At 40.1% G+C, this 15,247-nt stretch overlaps 1 protein-coding gene across 1 annotated transcript in view; it reads right to left on the minus strand.

Moving 5' to 3' along the window:
• LOC124162199 overlaps window positions 1-15,247 on the minus strand; it is a 101,441-nt gene that overhangs the window by 26,311 nt on the left and 59,883 nt on the right. The gene's annotated exons all lie outside the window — the stretch shown is intronic.

The raw sequence follows: 15,247 nt of genomic DNA on the forward strand, positions 1-15,247 counted from the left end.
GAGGTATTTCTAAACACTAGTAAGTGGAATAAATAAAATAAGAACTTTGGTTTGGAAAGGCCAAGTTCCAAAGTAATAAGAGATTCGAGATTTTTCAGTACGGCGCAGTAAGTAGGTCTCTCTTAATTTGCGAACGGCCTAGGAAGTGGATTGATATACCTGCACTCATTAGCGGGAATCATTAAGTAATACAATTGATTCCTTTAAGGAAATCTTACCATCGAGGCTGCTAACGAAAGCAGAGCTATCGATCGGTAAAAATAATATTTTAAGGGAAATGAGAAGGTTTTCAGAAAATATCAAAAACATAAATAGAAGTAACTTCCCTATGCCAAAGCGGAGTTACCGCAGAAAACATTCCTGTTTAATGCCACAAAGTAGTATTAAATATGAAGCACGCATATTTTACTTGAGTACGAGTTTTCTTAAATTTTAAAAAGTTGAATGGTCATTTTTAAAGTCGTGAATGAATTGAAAGCATTCAGGTCATCGGTATAACTTTGCTTAAACTTGCAGCAAAGAATATTTAAGATATTAAAGGAAAATTTATCTCTGCATACGCCTCATGATTTTCCCGACGTAAAAATATGATCTTAGCCTATCAAAAGCTTTATTATGCTATTCTTATGAATTCTAAGATTACCTATCACAACTTACAATAAAAATCAATATTATTCATTGTAGAATAATGATTAAATAAATAGATACCGTAGTAAGATTAATAAAAGATGTATGTAGAGTAATCGAGCATTGATTGAGAGAAGACGTCACGGTAACCTTGAGTTTTAATGCATATCGAAAATGAACGATTATTATTATTATAGTATTCTACCGATTAAGGTAGGTTTCCATGGAGTACTAAAGAGGTGATCTGGGAGCCTCCCTTTCCTTCCAGCACTGCCTTCTTTAATTCACTGTAAGGCCTAATCTCTTTCAATCCATCTAAAAATCCTATTCTTTTCCTTCCCCTCCCTCGTTTCCCCAACATTCTACCCTCCAACACCATTTTCAACATCCCCTCACCGCTAAGCACTAACTCCATCCAAACCTTCTGTCTCCTGCGTATCTCATCTAAAAGCTTTCTCTCCTCGCCAACCATATCCAGCACTTCGTCGTTGCTTTTCCTCTCCGTCCATTTCACCCTCTCCATTCTTCCCCATACCCACATCTCGAACGCCTCCAATCTTCTCTCGTCTTCTTTCCTCAGAGTCCACGTTTCCGCACCGTAGAGAGCTACACTCCAGATCAAACTCTTCACTAACCTTTTCTTTAAACTCTTACACAACGATCCTCTAAGAAGCTCCTTCCTGTTCATGAATGCCTCCTTCGCTAATGCGATTCTCTTCCTTATGTCCTTACTACTGTATCCGTTTTCCTCTAACGTACTGCCTAAATAGTTGAATTGCTCAACCTGCTCAAGTTTTTCACCACCCACCTTTATCTTGAGTCTCACATTCCTCGCTCGTGATGCTTTACAAAACCGCATTACCTTAGTTTTCTTGTGATTAATCCTCATCCCAAACTCCTCGCAACGTTCGTATAACGCATCCACTAGGGCCTGAAGCCCCCTTGCTGACTGACTGATCAACGCCTGGTCATCCGCGAATCTCACTGATTTGAACATCATTCCTCCCACTTTTATCCCAGCTTCTAACTCATCCCACGCTTCCCTTACCATCTCTTCAGCATACACGTTAAAGAGCAGTGGCGATAGAGGACAGCCTTGCCTCACACCTCGGCCAATGCTTGCCCACCCAGATTCTCCGTCCGCTATCCTCACTTGCGCAGTCTGGGCCATATACAGATTTCAAATCAGTCGTCTATCCCTCCAGTCAACACCTATTCTCTTGAGAATATCCATTAACTTTACCCAGTTCACCCTATCAAACGCTTTTTCAAAATCCACGAAACACACATATACGTCCTGCTCATATTCTAGGTTCCTCTCCACGAGGGACCTCATTATTGCTATTGCATCACGAGTTGACTTCCCTTTTCTAAAACCAAACTGACCTTCGCCCAAATACTCGTTTGCCCTCGCCTCCATTCGTCTGTTCAATATCCTCAGCACTACTTTAGCCGCATGGGATATTAGGCTGATAGTCCTATAATCTCCGCATTCCACAGCTTTCTTCTTTTTCGGAAGCGGAATTAAAACCGTCTTCACGAAATCCTCCGGCCAACATCCCTCCTCATAGATCTTGCGCACTAGTTCGAAAAACCTTTTCTTACCTTCCTTCCCTAGATTCTTCAGAAGCTCACACGGCATGTTGTCCACGCCTACTGCTTTCCTAGCCTTCATATCACGGAGTGCTCTCTCTATTTCTGAATCTAATATCTCCGGCCCAAGATTATCCTCCTCCACTGCACTTTCCTCCTCTAGAGTCAATCTCTCTGGTCTGTTCGTTCCGTCATACAGGTCCTCCACGTATTCCTTCCACCTACCCTGTACCTCTTCCCGCTCGGTTAGCATCCTCCCATCTTTAGCCTTAATTTTAGACATGGCTTGTCCTCTTTTGCCGCCCGATAGCGACTTAACTTTGGCGTACAACGCGCCTACTTCTTCATCCTTCTGGAACTTTTCCATTTCCTCGCACTGTCTTTTCCACCAAGCCTCCCTTGCCCTCTTAGTTTCACGTCGTAATCGATTATTCAATTCCCTATACATTCTTTTGCCCTGTTCTGTGTCCACGTTCTTCCACTTCCTCCTCTCCTCCATTTCATTAACCATTGCCTCCGTTATCCACGGCTTCTTTATCCTTCTACTGTCAACGTAACCAATTGACTTCTCCGCCGCTTTGACTATTCCCGTTTTTATATTATCCCATCTTTCCTCTACCGTCTTGGTACTTTCAATCTCCCGTATACTAATGTCCACTAGCTCCTGATATTCTCTCCTCATACTCCCCTTCAGGGCTTCTACGTTCCATTTCTTCGCCTTCCTAACTTTCATAAGTCTTTTGAATCTTACGTTGCATTTCATGAGCACTAGATTGTGGTCCGAATCCGCATCCGCTGCAGGGAAGCTGCGCGAGTTTTTCACACTGTTCCTAAACCTCTGTCTTACCATAATGTAGTCTATTTGATATCTCCCCGCATCCCCTGGACTTTTCCACGTGTACCTTCGCCCTTTATGATGATTGAACCACGTGTTTGTGATGAATAATTTGTTTCTCCTACAAAATTCTACTGCTTTCTCTCCCCTGTCGTTCCGTATTCCTAGACCAAAATCTCCTATTTCGTTTCCATTCCTCCCTTCCCCGACTGAGGCGTTCCAGTCCCCCATCACTACCAGATTTTTCTTACCCGGTGTGTCTCTAATTATTTCCTCGAGCTGTTCATACACCTCGTCTACTTCTTCCTCCCTATGATTGCTAGTGGGCATGTAAACCTGGACCACCACAAGGTTGGTGGGCCGCGCCTCAATTTCTACCACCAGAATCCTATCGCTTACCTGGTCTATACCTACCACACGCTTACCCATCTTCCCGTTTAATACTAAAGCTACCCCTCGCTGGCTTTCCTCCCCTCCACTATGTATAACCCTATACCCATCACTCCAATAATCCCCCCCATCCCTCCACCTCACCTCGCATAATCCTAAGATATCTATCCTCCCTTTATCCATTTCCCTTTTGATATTTTCTAACTTTCCCGCCCTCATCATAGTCCTCACATTCCACGTCCCCACATTTATAGCAGACTTCTTCTTCTCCATCTTCTTGGTCTTCTTTTCTTCTTTCTTCATTGCTGCTGCCACTGATGTTGATGATGATAAGTCTCTGCAAGGATTTCGCATGTTGGCGACCCCGAGGACCTTGCCGACCTCGTTGCCGTGCCCGACACCCGCCCTTTGCGGACGGGTCCCGGGCGATGAGATTCCGAGGCTCATTTGGTTGTACTCCATGTGTTCAGGGAAGAGATAGTTGGTAGGGTTTCCCACTTCCATTCTAACAGTGTTTTTTACGTGACACCATCACGCGGACTACCTTTCGTCTGGCTCCTACCCTTCGACCTATCTGGCATGGGTGGCCCTACCGGGAATAATTTAGAATTAATCCCGCCAGTGCAGCTCTAGGGGTCATAGGAGCGCGCAAGCCTTTCCACCGCGACAAGGTTGTAGCCCAAGGGAAAAGAATAAAGGCAAACTAGGAACAGTGCCTTTCATGTACTGGATGCGTTCTATTTTTCGTTGCATTTTAAAGGTGTTTCACCTTAAAAGCATTAGAACTTTCAAGTGGGTAACATGACTTCAGCATTTACTTAACCGTGCCAAACAGTGGTTTTGTAACACCGGTGCATACGTGGGAAAACTCGTCATTAAAATAAACTTACGGAGCATATTCTTATGAAAAAGTGATATGTAAAAGATAATACTGGTCAGATGACTTTGTTTCTATGGAGAAGCTATGTAAATATGAGATGAATATTTAAAGATTTTTACAAAAAATTCGAAGACTGAAAGAATCTACGAATAAAAAAAACTACAAAGAGCTGGGGAGATAAAAATGTCCTCATTAAACTCAATCTAGCTATGCAAAGTTCGAGGCACACTTATAAAATTCTATGCTGAAGCAGGAATGCTTTCTTACAACTTTAATGAAAGGAAAAACTAATGGGAGGATTCCTGGGGAAACGGATGACGGAATCGATGGAATAAATTAATAATGAACGAAGTTCATAGAGAGCCCTTGGGAAGAATAAAGACAGCCGGGGAGCTAAATCTGAAGGGTAAAGAGTGCTTCCCGTCTCTGGAAAATCAGTTTTAAGTTTGACTGACTTAAGCTGGTATGGCCAAACAGTAAAGTTTGCAAAGTATGGATCTCACTCTGAAAAGAGTGAAAATCCGATCCCTAAATCATACTAGACGTATATTTTTGGGGAAGGGTAACTTCCTTGAAGCGATACATGCAATGCAATGCAATATATCGCTTCGAGTTACCAATTAATAAGTGTCAAGTCCTCAGGATGAAATAATCTTCTCGTTTTCAATTGATTTCTTTATTTGTAAGTGAAATTATTTTCTGTGCGATTCCATGTTTAATTATTTTGTTGAAACGGAACGGTCCAATTTCATCCTCATTTCTCTTGTCTCATATTTACAAATTTACTTGAAATGTGAGAGATAAATATCACCTAATCACTAAAAAAATATGCTATTCATTACTAAAATTATAGCCTTTCACAGACTATCAAGTAAAAGAGTATGGTGCATGAATGTAAGTAAAAATTTGAGAACTTACTTAAGAAACGAACAGTAAAAAAACAATTCTTTTTATAATTCACGATGAATAACTGAAAAAAATGTTTACAACAAAAATGTGCAGGCTGAAACTATGATCGGTCAAAATAAAGAGTGGAACGTAAAAAGTGAAATTTCTTTTCCTTGCGAATGGAACAATATGCTTGTTCTATTACAGTAAGAGTAATATCGTATTAGAGTAGGCTCTCTGTTATCACATGAAATTTTCTCATTTGTTGATACAAAACTCTAGTAATCGTCAACGATTTTATTACTGATTCTGAACTAGTTTCTTGAATTAATTTACTGGAGTTGTATAGCGTCACATTGTCGTGATGAAGTTTTCAAGGCTTGAGTAGAGGTAGATTACAGTATGCTGTTGACTATACTGGTACAAATGCTATCCACTACGTCAACTGACACCCAATAATGTATTAGGTCCAAGCACCTGCGGACCTAAAGAAACCTGCGGGAGAAATGTCGTCTTTGGAAATGAGTCCACGCGATAGAAGACCTGTAAACTAGTACGGTTTATCTCTACTGTTATTAAAGCATGCTCATATTCAAGAAGTGTGGTGTAAGCGTGAGGTAGGAGAGGGTTTTTGTGAAGAATTACTAAGTTCATGTTGGAGTATTTTCATCAACCCAGATGAATGTTGCTAGTTTTTAATTTAAATGCTATAAAATTCTAGAAATATGTAATTATCAGTATCGGTATTTGGTGCTGATTCCATTATACTTTTGTGCTGAAATTCGTTTTCCCAAGTCTAATGACCTGGTTACGCGATACGTAAACAGGAAACAATTAATGTGTAAATACAGTAATGCACGAATGGACGCAGAAATACACTATGTTACCCTCCAAATCGCACGAAAAATTTCACAGAAAATACTACTCACTCTAATTTGAATCACGCATTTGTACATGTTCTATACCATCGTGGGGCCCTTCCACAGCTTTGCACAATAATTCCAAAACAAATGAACGCGGGAACCCACCCTGGGGGAAGCGGGGAAGGCTAATCAATATTCCATGAAATATCACGACACAATGGGTGTTGGGAAGGAGTGTCAGAAGGTTTTAAAACTCATCAAGTAATTTGTGGGCGTTCTCTAAGCTGCTTTTAAGTGACTTAACTAATCGGAACTGGCCTAGTGTGTTCTATAAAATAAAAATCGCGAGTAATACGAGATTTTAAGAACCTATATCATCCACCATCTTTATCGCCGGAGGGAATCTTATCTCGATTGTCATGAACGTGGTGCTTCGAGGCGGGGAACGTGTTGAATCTACTACATCTCGAGGGATTTAGTAGATTCAACACGTTCAGGGCTCGGCACCTTAATGTCTCGTCTACTACCACGAGCGTCTCGTTCTTCTAACCATTCAGCATTTTATGCGGTACAGGACGAGTCGTGAGCAAAAACTCAGGAAACAGAAAAAAACAGTTAAGTGCTAAATATTACTATATATTAAATAATAATAAAAAACCCACGTGTTCATTCAAACTAAGAAGACGAAATAAACCATCCTGCTTTGCCCCAAGATACAACGTTTAAATTTTATAGAAAGACGACTATATCTTCAAAACTAATAGCGTGGTGCACAGTCGCTTTACATTAGACAATGGAATGATATGAATTCATAATCACATGTGTATTGTTATAGTCTTAGTATTGCAATGTATATCTACGTAGAAATAATTTAAAATGCTGATGATTAAGAGACTGAAATTAATGCGCAACAAGTTTTTGGTTTTGATAATGTAATATTTTATCAATAAAATTTAAACGTGGGACCTTGGGCAAAGTACGGATATGTTCTTCTTTTTCGTTCGAATAAGAACGTCGTTTTAAAAATATTAATTTCTTAAGCTATCGTAATTTTATAACTAAATTCGATTGTTTACATCCGCTCAACGCTGAGCAGCCTGAAACAGTTTTAATCATCGCGATTTTTTTTATTTATGGTGCAGCTGAGCGATTATTACTAATTTGAATTTTCGAAAATGGCGGTTCATACTTCCTCAGGAGAACTAAAAATAGCGTAAGAATTCATCGTCATCATGCTCTGGTCTGTACTGTAAATTTAAGTACGATAGCTAATTGGGAAGTGGGTTAAATTTTAGTTGAAAGATTTTTCCTCGAAGGATAAAGAAACGGACAAAAAGGTGACATCATAAAATCTGGGTGAAATGAGACCGGCCCAAACTACGCGAAGCACTGTGAGTTGAAACATGAAAGCACGAATATTACAGAAGAGGATGCTCAAGACAGCCGCTAAATGTGTTGCCACTCACCACGCATTAAAAACGGGTTACTAAAATCGCCACACGCGTCGCTGATGGACAAATTGATCCGAGATTCATGGGGGAAAAAGGTATAATCAGGGGTGTTAACCGAAATTTATGTATATGATGATGCGATGCATCAAATCCACACATTTTCAATGCTAATCCTTGCAATGGCAAACATTTTACTGCAAATTTTTGGATAAAGTGAATCGCATTCCACTCATCACCGCGCCGCGGACATTTTTGAAAATCGATTAAAATGCAACCGAAGTGGCAGCAGAAATCAAACTTCAATGGCATGGAATTGGGCCTCCTCCATTTAGTCCCCTTGGCTGAAAGCAAAAAAAGCGGACAAAGTTTTAAAATGACATTTTTCAGAGGTTGATGCCTGAAAGTTAGCTACATGATCCAAAAACGTTTGGCAATAAGTGAGCGGAATGTCAATTGCCATAGTTGTAAATTCTCCGTTGCCTAGATACAGGCGTGTAAAAATTACTAAATTATCTAATAAACGACGTTTTTCAGTTTTTTTTCAGAATTTCTAATAGATTGACTACCTGCTCTACGCTATTGAAATATTTCTGTGGGATAAAACTTTTACTGTCGCGGTTGTTGAGGGGTTTCCCGATGACGCTATACCCGGTTCACTTCAATGTTCCTCCGTATCGCAAGATCCTTTTATAATAAGACCACAACCTTGTGATTTCCGCCGGGTTTTTCTAAAATTCTACGACCGCTTTCGGATGTTACACCATCATGAGATCTTATATTAAACAGAAGTTCGTCGAGCCGCGGTAATTATGCGCGAGGAAGGGAAAGAGAAGAATAAGGAGATTAGTCTCGATTCTCTAGATAAAAAAGATTCTCTTGGCTGAAAGCAAAAAAAGCTGACAAAGTTTTAAAATGAAATTTTTCAGAGGTTATGATAACACGATCCAAAAATGTTTGGCAAAAAATGAGCGGGATGTCAATTGCCATAGTTGTAAATTCTCCGTTGCCTAGATACAGGCTTGAAAAAATGACAAAATTATCTAATGAACGCCGTTTTTCAGTTTTTTTGTAATATCTTGTAGATCAAGTACATGCTGACGGTTTGATATATTTATGTGGGATAAGAAAATGGTTTCAACTTTTACTGTCGGGGTTTCCCGTTGACACCATGCCTGGTTCACTTCAATGTTCCTCCGCATCGCAAGATCTTTCTAGAACAAGAACACAACCTTGTGATTTCCGCTGGGTCATTATAAAATTCTTCGACCGCTTTCGGATGTTACACTATCATCAGATCTTATATTAAAAAGAAGTTCGTCGAGCCGCGGTAATTATGCGCGAGGAAGGGGAAGAGATTAGTCTCTGCTATGAAGGCTGTGTTTGTGCTCTTTACACCTGATTAAGAAACTTAGTCCTGCCTGACCAGCGGATGAGGACCCAGGATGGGCCCTTAGATAGATAACACCACCGGGGTCGGGAACCAGGTATCACTCAACTGATACAAACAGTCATCCCGCGGAGTGGTACGGTGGGGGCAGGCGCGCAGCTAGTAACTAAGGCTAGGGGTGGTTTTAGGAGCAACTAATAATGGGAGGCATGGAATACTGGAGGTGTGGGTGCCCTCCCCCAGAAAAGTTTCAAGATAAATGGTTCAAAATGGTGAATTTTACAGCTTTCTGAGGGATATCCTATTAATCCTTGCACTATTATATAAGTAATATTCATCCAATTAAGTAAAATTGATTACATTTTAAAATTTATCTGAGTTCTGGGGGGGGGGGGGGGGGGTTTTCCCTCAAAACCCCCCTCGCTGCGCCACTGGGTGGGGGAATGAAACGGGTAGGAGGCGCCAGGGAGTCTACTATCCTTTTCACTTCTCCACTTCTCTTCCTATCTCCTCGGCGCGCCCGCGCCGTGGCGATGGGGAGGCCGCCGATGCCTCCGGCGTAAGGATAGGGTCAGAAGGGAGTGGATAGGGAAATCCAAACGCCGTCATTAGGAAATCCTACTAGCGAAATCATAATCTAATGTTTCTACGGAAAGGAAAGATTTTCCTATGGAGAAGAAAAACCCTATGATTTTCCTCAATTGTTGAAGTTAATTAGGCGTTTCTCTCTTCTGATCGTATTAAGTTATCCTTTTAAAATATTTAGTGATGCATTTATAAAACAGTTTTCTCAGGATAACCAATGGCCAAATGTCTACAATTGGCATTAAAGTGTAAAAGTTAATGTGACCAATTTCCTGCCAGCAAAAAATGATTAAATATTCAAGGAATGAATAGTTTCAAAGTTAAAATTATTTTTTCATTGTCCCCCTATTTTTACTTCCATCTTTTTTACTGAAAGTAGGCGTCCATATTGTAATTCAGATTTGCAACCGTCTCTTTAATTAAGTGGGATTATTTCTACCAGCTTCAAAATTATACTAGGTCCACAAAACATTGAGCAGCATTTTTGTAACAGTTCGGAAACAAAATAGTTCTCAGTTTTTCATCATGAGCCTCATTTGGCCAGCACGGTAGGTTGTATCCATATGGCTACCGAAGGCGGAAATGGGTTAATGTATGTCAAGTTTCGTCACCGTACGAAATCTTCAGATCTCGTCGCAGAACGGTGAAACTTGTGATAAATTAAACTTTCATTCTTTCGGAAAAATATTTTTATTTAAGTTTTAATTTTAAGTGAAATTATGAAATTTTATTTCAAAAAGTTAAACGTACTTCATTGAATTTTTTGGTTTATTTATTCGACAGCTCTTTAACAATATATCACGGGAAGGTCTTAACGAGCGAGGGAGGAGGTATTCACGTGCCATCGGTCGTTTTTTATTATGGATTGCACCCTATTGCTATCATATCGAAATATTCATCGCAGATAACGCACTCCCTGGTTAGCAATTGCCTGCACCTCAAATTTAAAAAGTTTACCTCAAAATTTCCTCAGATATATTTTTTTTTAATATTTGAGAAATAGGGATATTTTGACAGATATCTATTCTATATGCTCTCAAAATTTCTACTTGATGGTGTAACAGGTAACATAATGGCAGAAAAGCGTTGACATCATCCACAGACTTATATTTATCGACGAAGATTTCGACAAACTGTATCATTTAATAGGTTTGAATGCCTTTATTTTGTATTTTAATTATGTATTTCGATTAAATGTATCAATTTTCAAGGTTTAAAACGTAGGAAAATGATATTTTTATGAAATATATTTTTATTTCCCCTCCCAAGCTTCGGCAAACAGTATCATGTTCAATCTTTGAAAATGATAGTTCGTTCAAGGTTTGAAAATGATAGTTTGTTCAAGGTTTGAAAATGATAGGTTGTTCAAGGTTTGAAAATGATACAGTTTGTCCAAGTTTGGGTTGGTAAATAAAAATCTGTGGGCAATGCAAACGTTTATCCATCATTATGTTATCCAGGGGCGGACTAACCAGGGCGGGCAGGCGGGAATTTCGCCAGGGCCCTGGGACCGAAGGATCCGGAAGGCCTCAGTAGCCTTCCTTCTTGCATTCGGCCACGCTTTAACATTGTAATTATCAAGATGAATCGGGTAATGGGGCCCTATTCCAAAGATAGCCACCTACACTTTTAACCCTTATCCTGCTCCCATCGTATATTGACGATTTGAGCCAGTGGCGCAGCGAGGGGGGTTTTGGGGGATAAACTCCCCCCCAGATCTCAAATAAATTTTAAAGTTTAATCCATTTCACTTAGTTGGATTAATATTACTTATAGAATAGTGCAAATATTAATACTATGTCCCACAGAAGGCCGTAAACTCACCATTTTGAACCATTAATATGAAAAATTTTCTAGGGAGGGCGCCCGCACCTCCTGCTTACCCTGGAGGGTATTCCACATCGTCAGGCACCCCAGTGTTTTGCGCTTAAAACCCCCCCTTGCCTTAATTCCTTGCTGCGCCCCTGATTTGAACTATGCTTCTACTCTCCGAGTCCATAGGTGCTTAGAAGTTCTTCCTTTGACAAGTAGATGTCATGCGGACATCTTTTACTCCTCTTTTTATTTTTTTTGTCATTCAGTGGCCGCCAGGAACCCTCTGTAGCCTATTTCAGCTTATTTGCGCACTGAAAGGGTTAAGTTGATGGTAGCGTTAAGTTTTTACGAGAGCGTAAGTAACACGCCACTTAAACAGGCAAAAGACTACGGGCCGAGCGGGAGTTATGGGTCCTAGTTCGACCCGCGGGTCGGCTCCATCGATTCCCGTTTGCCCTCTTACCATCCAGTCGTCGGAGACGGGCGCCTCGCCGGCTGCGAAAATGGACACCGCGCCGCGGCGTGTCGGTAGGACGAGCGGTCACGATCCGCTGGCGTGGGTGTCTTGAATTGCCAAGGAGACACACTCCGGTTTCTCCCTCCCCAGTCGGTCCCGTGGGAGTTAAAATGTGAGGAAAATAAAAGGATTATGTCCCACCTTCCCTCGTCAATACGTTTTTCATCTCTTCCGCCCACCTGATATTTTTCCTTTTGACTCACCACCTCGAGAGGTCGAAGATGAAATCGGAACGTTAGGCCTATATCACACAAGTCGCTCGCTTTCTACATTCAGAGAGATGCCCACGTTCCTCAAGAACCGGCTTAATTATAGAGCAAAAAAGTATAAGCTCTGAACGGAAAACATTTATATGCAAAACAAGAGAGATAAAGTAGATTACATCTTACAAATTCATCAAACATCACATTCAAAAACAAGTCTTGATAGATTATTGGCAAACATAATTTATCATAAAGTTATTTCTCTTCCCATTATAAAAACACTATATTATTAATAACACAACTCAAACAAGTGAATACAATGTACTAATGATCACCTCATGTATTTATGTAGTACATCCAAACGCACATTCAAAATTATATATGAGCAACAATTTTCAATCGAAAGAAATATTTATTTGCCTAGCGACCATTTCTTTAGGCTTCTATTCTATGCCTCAAGTCATGCGGATAGCAGTAATCAGTGTTATAGTAGTAAAGGTTATTTTTTTTTGAGCAAGAGAAAACAGAACAGAGTCAGAAGACAAAACATTATGATGCAGTGGTCAAGCAAAATGATCATCGTCATCACTGATCAACAATATAAAGTTTAGTTTGACGCAGCTCTCCACTCAGTTATCCTGTCAGCTAATCTTTTCACTCATTACTTCTTTTTTACATACTTCTTTACCCAATCCATGCATTTCATTCGAGGTCGTCCTTATCCATTCTTGCATTCCACTTTTCCCTCGACAATTGTCTTCATCAGGCCATTATGGCTCTAGATGTGGGCGATTACGTTGTTTCGTCTTATCATCTAAGTTTTCACGAGGCATCTCTCCTGCTCTTATTAGACCATCCTCACTCGGTCGAGCTATTTGATCTTCATCAATCTTCTCTAGCACAACATTTCGAAATCCTCCACGCTTGATTTCTCCGCCGCTGTCCATCCCTACCCTCCGTCGGGAAGCACACTCCTCATGTATAATAGAAATGTTTTTTGAAAGCGGAAGACCAAATAATGATAAAAAATGATTGAAAAGCAAAAATTATTTAAAAAACAGGGAATATCATCAATAACGAGAAAATTATTAGTTGTTCATCCATTACGTAAAGAAAACGACCTTTATGCTGCAATCAAACACAATTTTTTTTGAGATATGTAATTCTATCACCATTATACCTTATGTTCTGTTCAGGTAGTAAATAATCTCAATTTCCAATTCCTTTCATCCCGATCAACTTACAGACAATAATATTAAAACTGGTTTTTGTGCCCAAACGGTGTCACAAAAATATAATGTTTCACTTTCTCATTCCATGGACACTCATTTTTTTTGTGGATATGCAGAAAATCCAGAAAATTCTTTTAGCCTCGTTCCAGCTGGTCCAGTGTTTGGACAACCTGACAGGTAGGCACACCTATTGACACGCTTAAAGAGAGAAAATAAAAATCTTGCTACGTGTCCATGACTTCCAAGTTTAAAATTTCCTACTTCTCTGGGTTCTATCCTTCCCGATCAACGCCGGGTGTCCTGCTAGTTAAAAATAAAATTCAAGAACGGAAATTACTATTAATGTCTCTCCATCTGTTACGATGAAGTTCCACAAAGTTGATTCATCGATAATCGAACTTAGGCGAGTCCACAATGGTCCTTATGAAACATTAACATATAACCATGGCATTATGACATACACTGCACATTGACTTTTAATTAATTTCGTCTTAGACATAAACGTGGATATTAAAATGTAATGCTAGCAAGGTAGCGGAGAAACGCTCGAGAATCACCCTAAGCGGATAGGTTGAAGTGATAGGTCGATTTTATTCATTGATTTTATCGAGTTTCACATTTATTGATTCAATCTAATCATGTAATCTCTCCCCTATCTTCAGTAGAAACAAATGAATACTAATTCGTGACAGAGATTTTCATTTTTTGACCAATTAAAAAAAAATAGTATCTCCGTAACACAACTTGAAAATTATTGAAACAGGCCAATTCCAGAGAAAGTGCGGAACTACTACTCCTAGTTCTTTTTTCGATATTTCTTCCCACTGTCAAGGTAAAGGAGTGATTCGTGATTTTTCCTTTTTCGAGAGCCAGAAGATGGCCTCTCTACATAATCCCATATATGCCTCTTTATAATTGGAATGAGAGGTCTCGTAAATTTGACGAGTAATGATGTTCCCCAGGAGAAACGCTTTTAATTAATGACGAGGATTCCCGGCTAATAAATAACCGCTAACGGTAAACCATAATAAAAATGATCGAAAGTAAATGGGTGATCGTTCGCTCCAAAATGCTTTCAACGACACTTGACTCTTTCACTGGAGGAACACATTTCGTATGTACTACCATAGTATTAGTATTTGTAGTAGTATACTACACCATACTAATACTACGCCTTATATTTGCGGTCTCTGGACTACCGTGCTCCGTCGAGGTAGTTTCGGTTTGGTCAACAGGTGTAAATTAGAGGGAAGAGGAGAATTCTTTTATTTTTTCCGTGCGGTCAATGAAGGTGTTTATTTATGGTCTGCTCGACGACGGGGGTGAGGGAGGCCTCATCACGTGCACGCGTGCCTCTCCGCATTAGTGTGTCACGGCGACGCGGTGCGGGCATCGGAATCCCCTTTTAAAGGCTTCCTGGAGGAGCGTTGGCGATTTAAACGGATTGCGTTTCCCTCGCCCGTCATTTGCATGGAATTTTGGGCGTTTATTGAATGGAACGACGACGAGCATCAACCATTGGATTACCATAATGGGTAACGTTAAACGAGAAGACTTATGGCCTGTCATCGAGCGTTGGTGCCGCACTTTGAGAGCCTTATCCTCGCTAAGCAGCATGATCATTCGCGTATGGCATCTTCGAAGTCTCATGAGCTCATCTCAAAATTTCATGCGTCGCCCAAACTTGCAAATGCGCCAGGGAGCAGAAAATGTGAAACTGGTATACCAAAAGAATATATGCACCGATGTTTTTGAAAGCAATTATAATTACAGTTTATTCCAATAACATTTGCAGGCATAATCATGGGCGTACCCAGCGAGGGGTAGGAGGGGGCACAGAAGAAAAATCGCAAATGCCTTTAAGGAAAATAATATTTTTCAAGTAAATAATTTTAACCCTTTCTGACCCAGAGCTGTTTCTGGGAGAAATCAAATTTCAAGATTTTTAATTTTGAAAACTTGAAAATTTTACACTCAATGA

The sequence above is a fragment of the Ischnura elegans genome, chromosome 7, assembly GCF_921293095.1.
Source record: "Ischnura elegans chromosome 7, ioIscEleg1.1, whole genome shotgun sequence".
Lineage (NCBI taxonomy): Eukaryota > Metazoa > Arthropoda > Insecta > Odonata > Coenagrionidae > Ischnura > Ischnura elegans.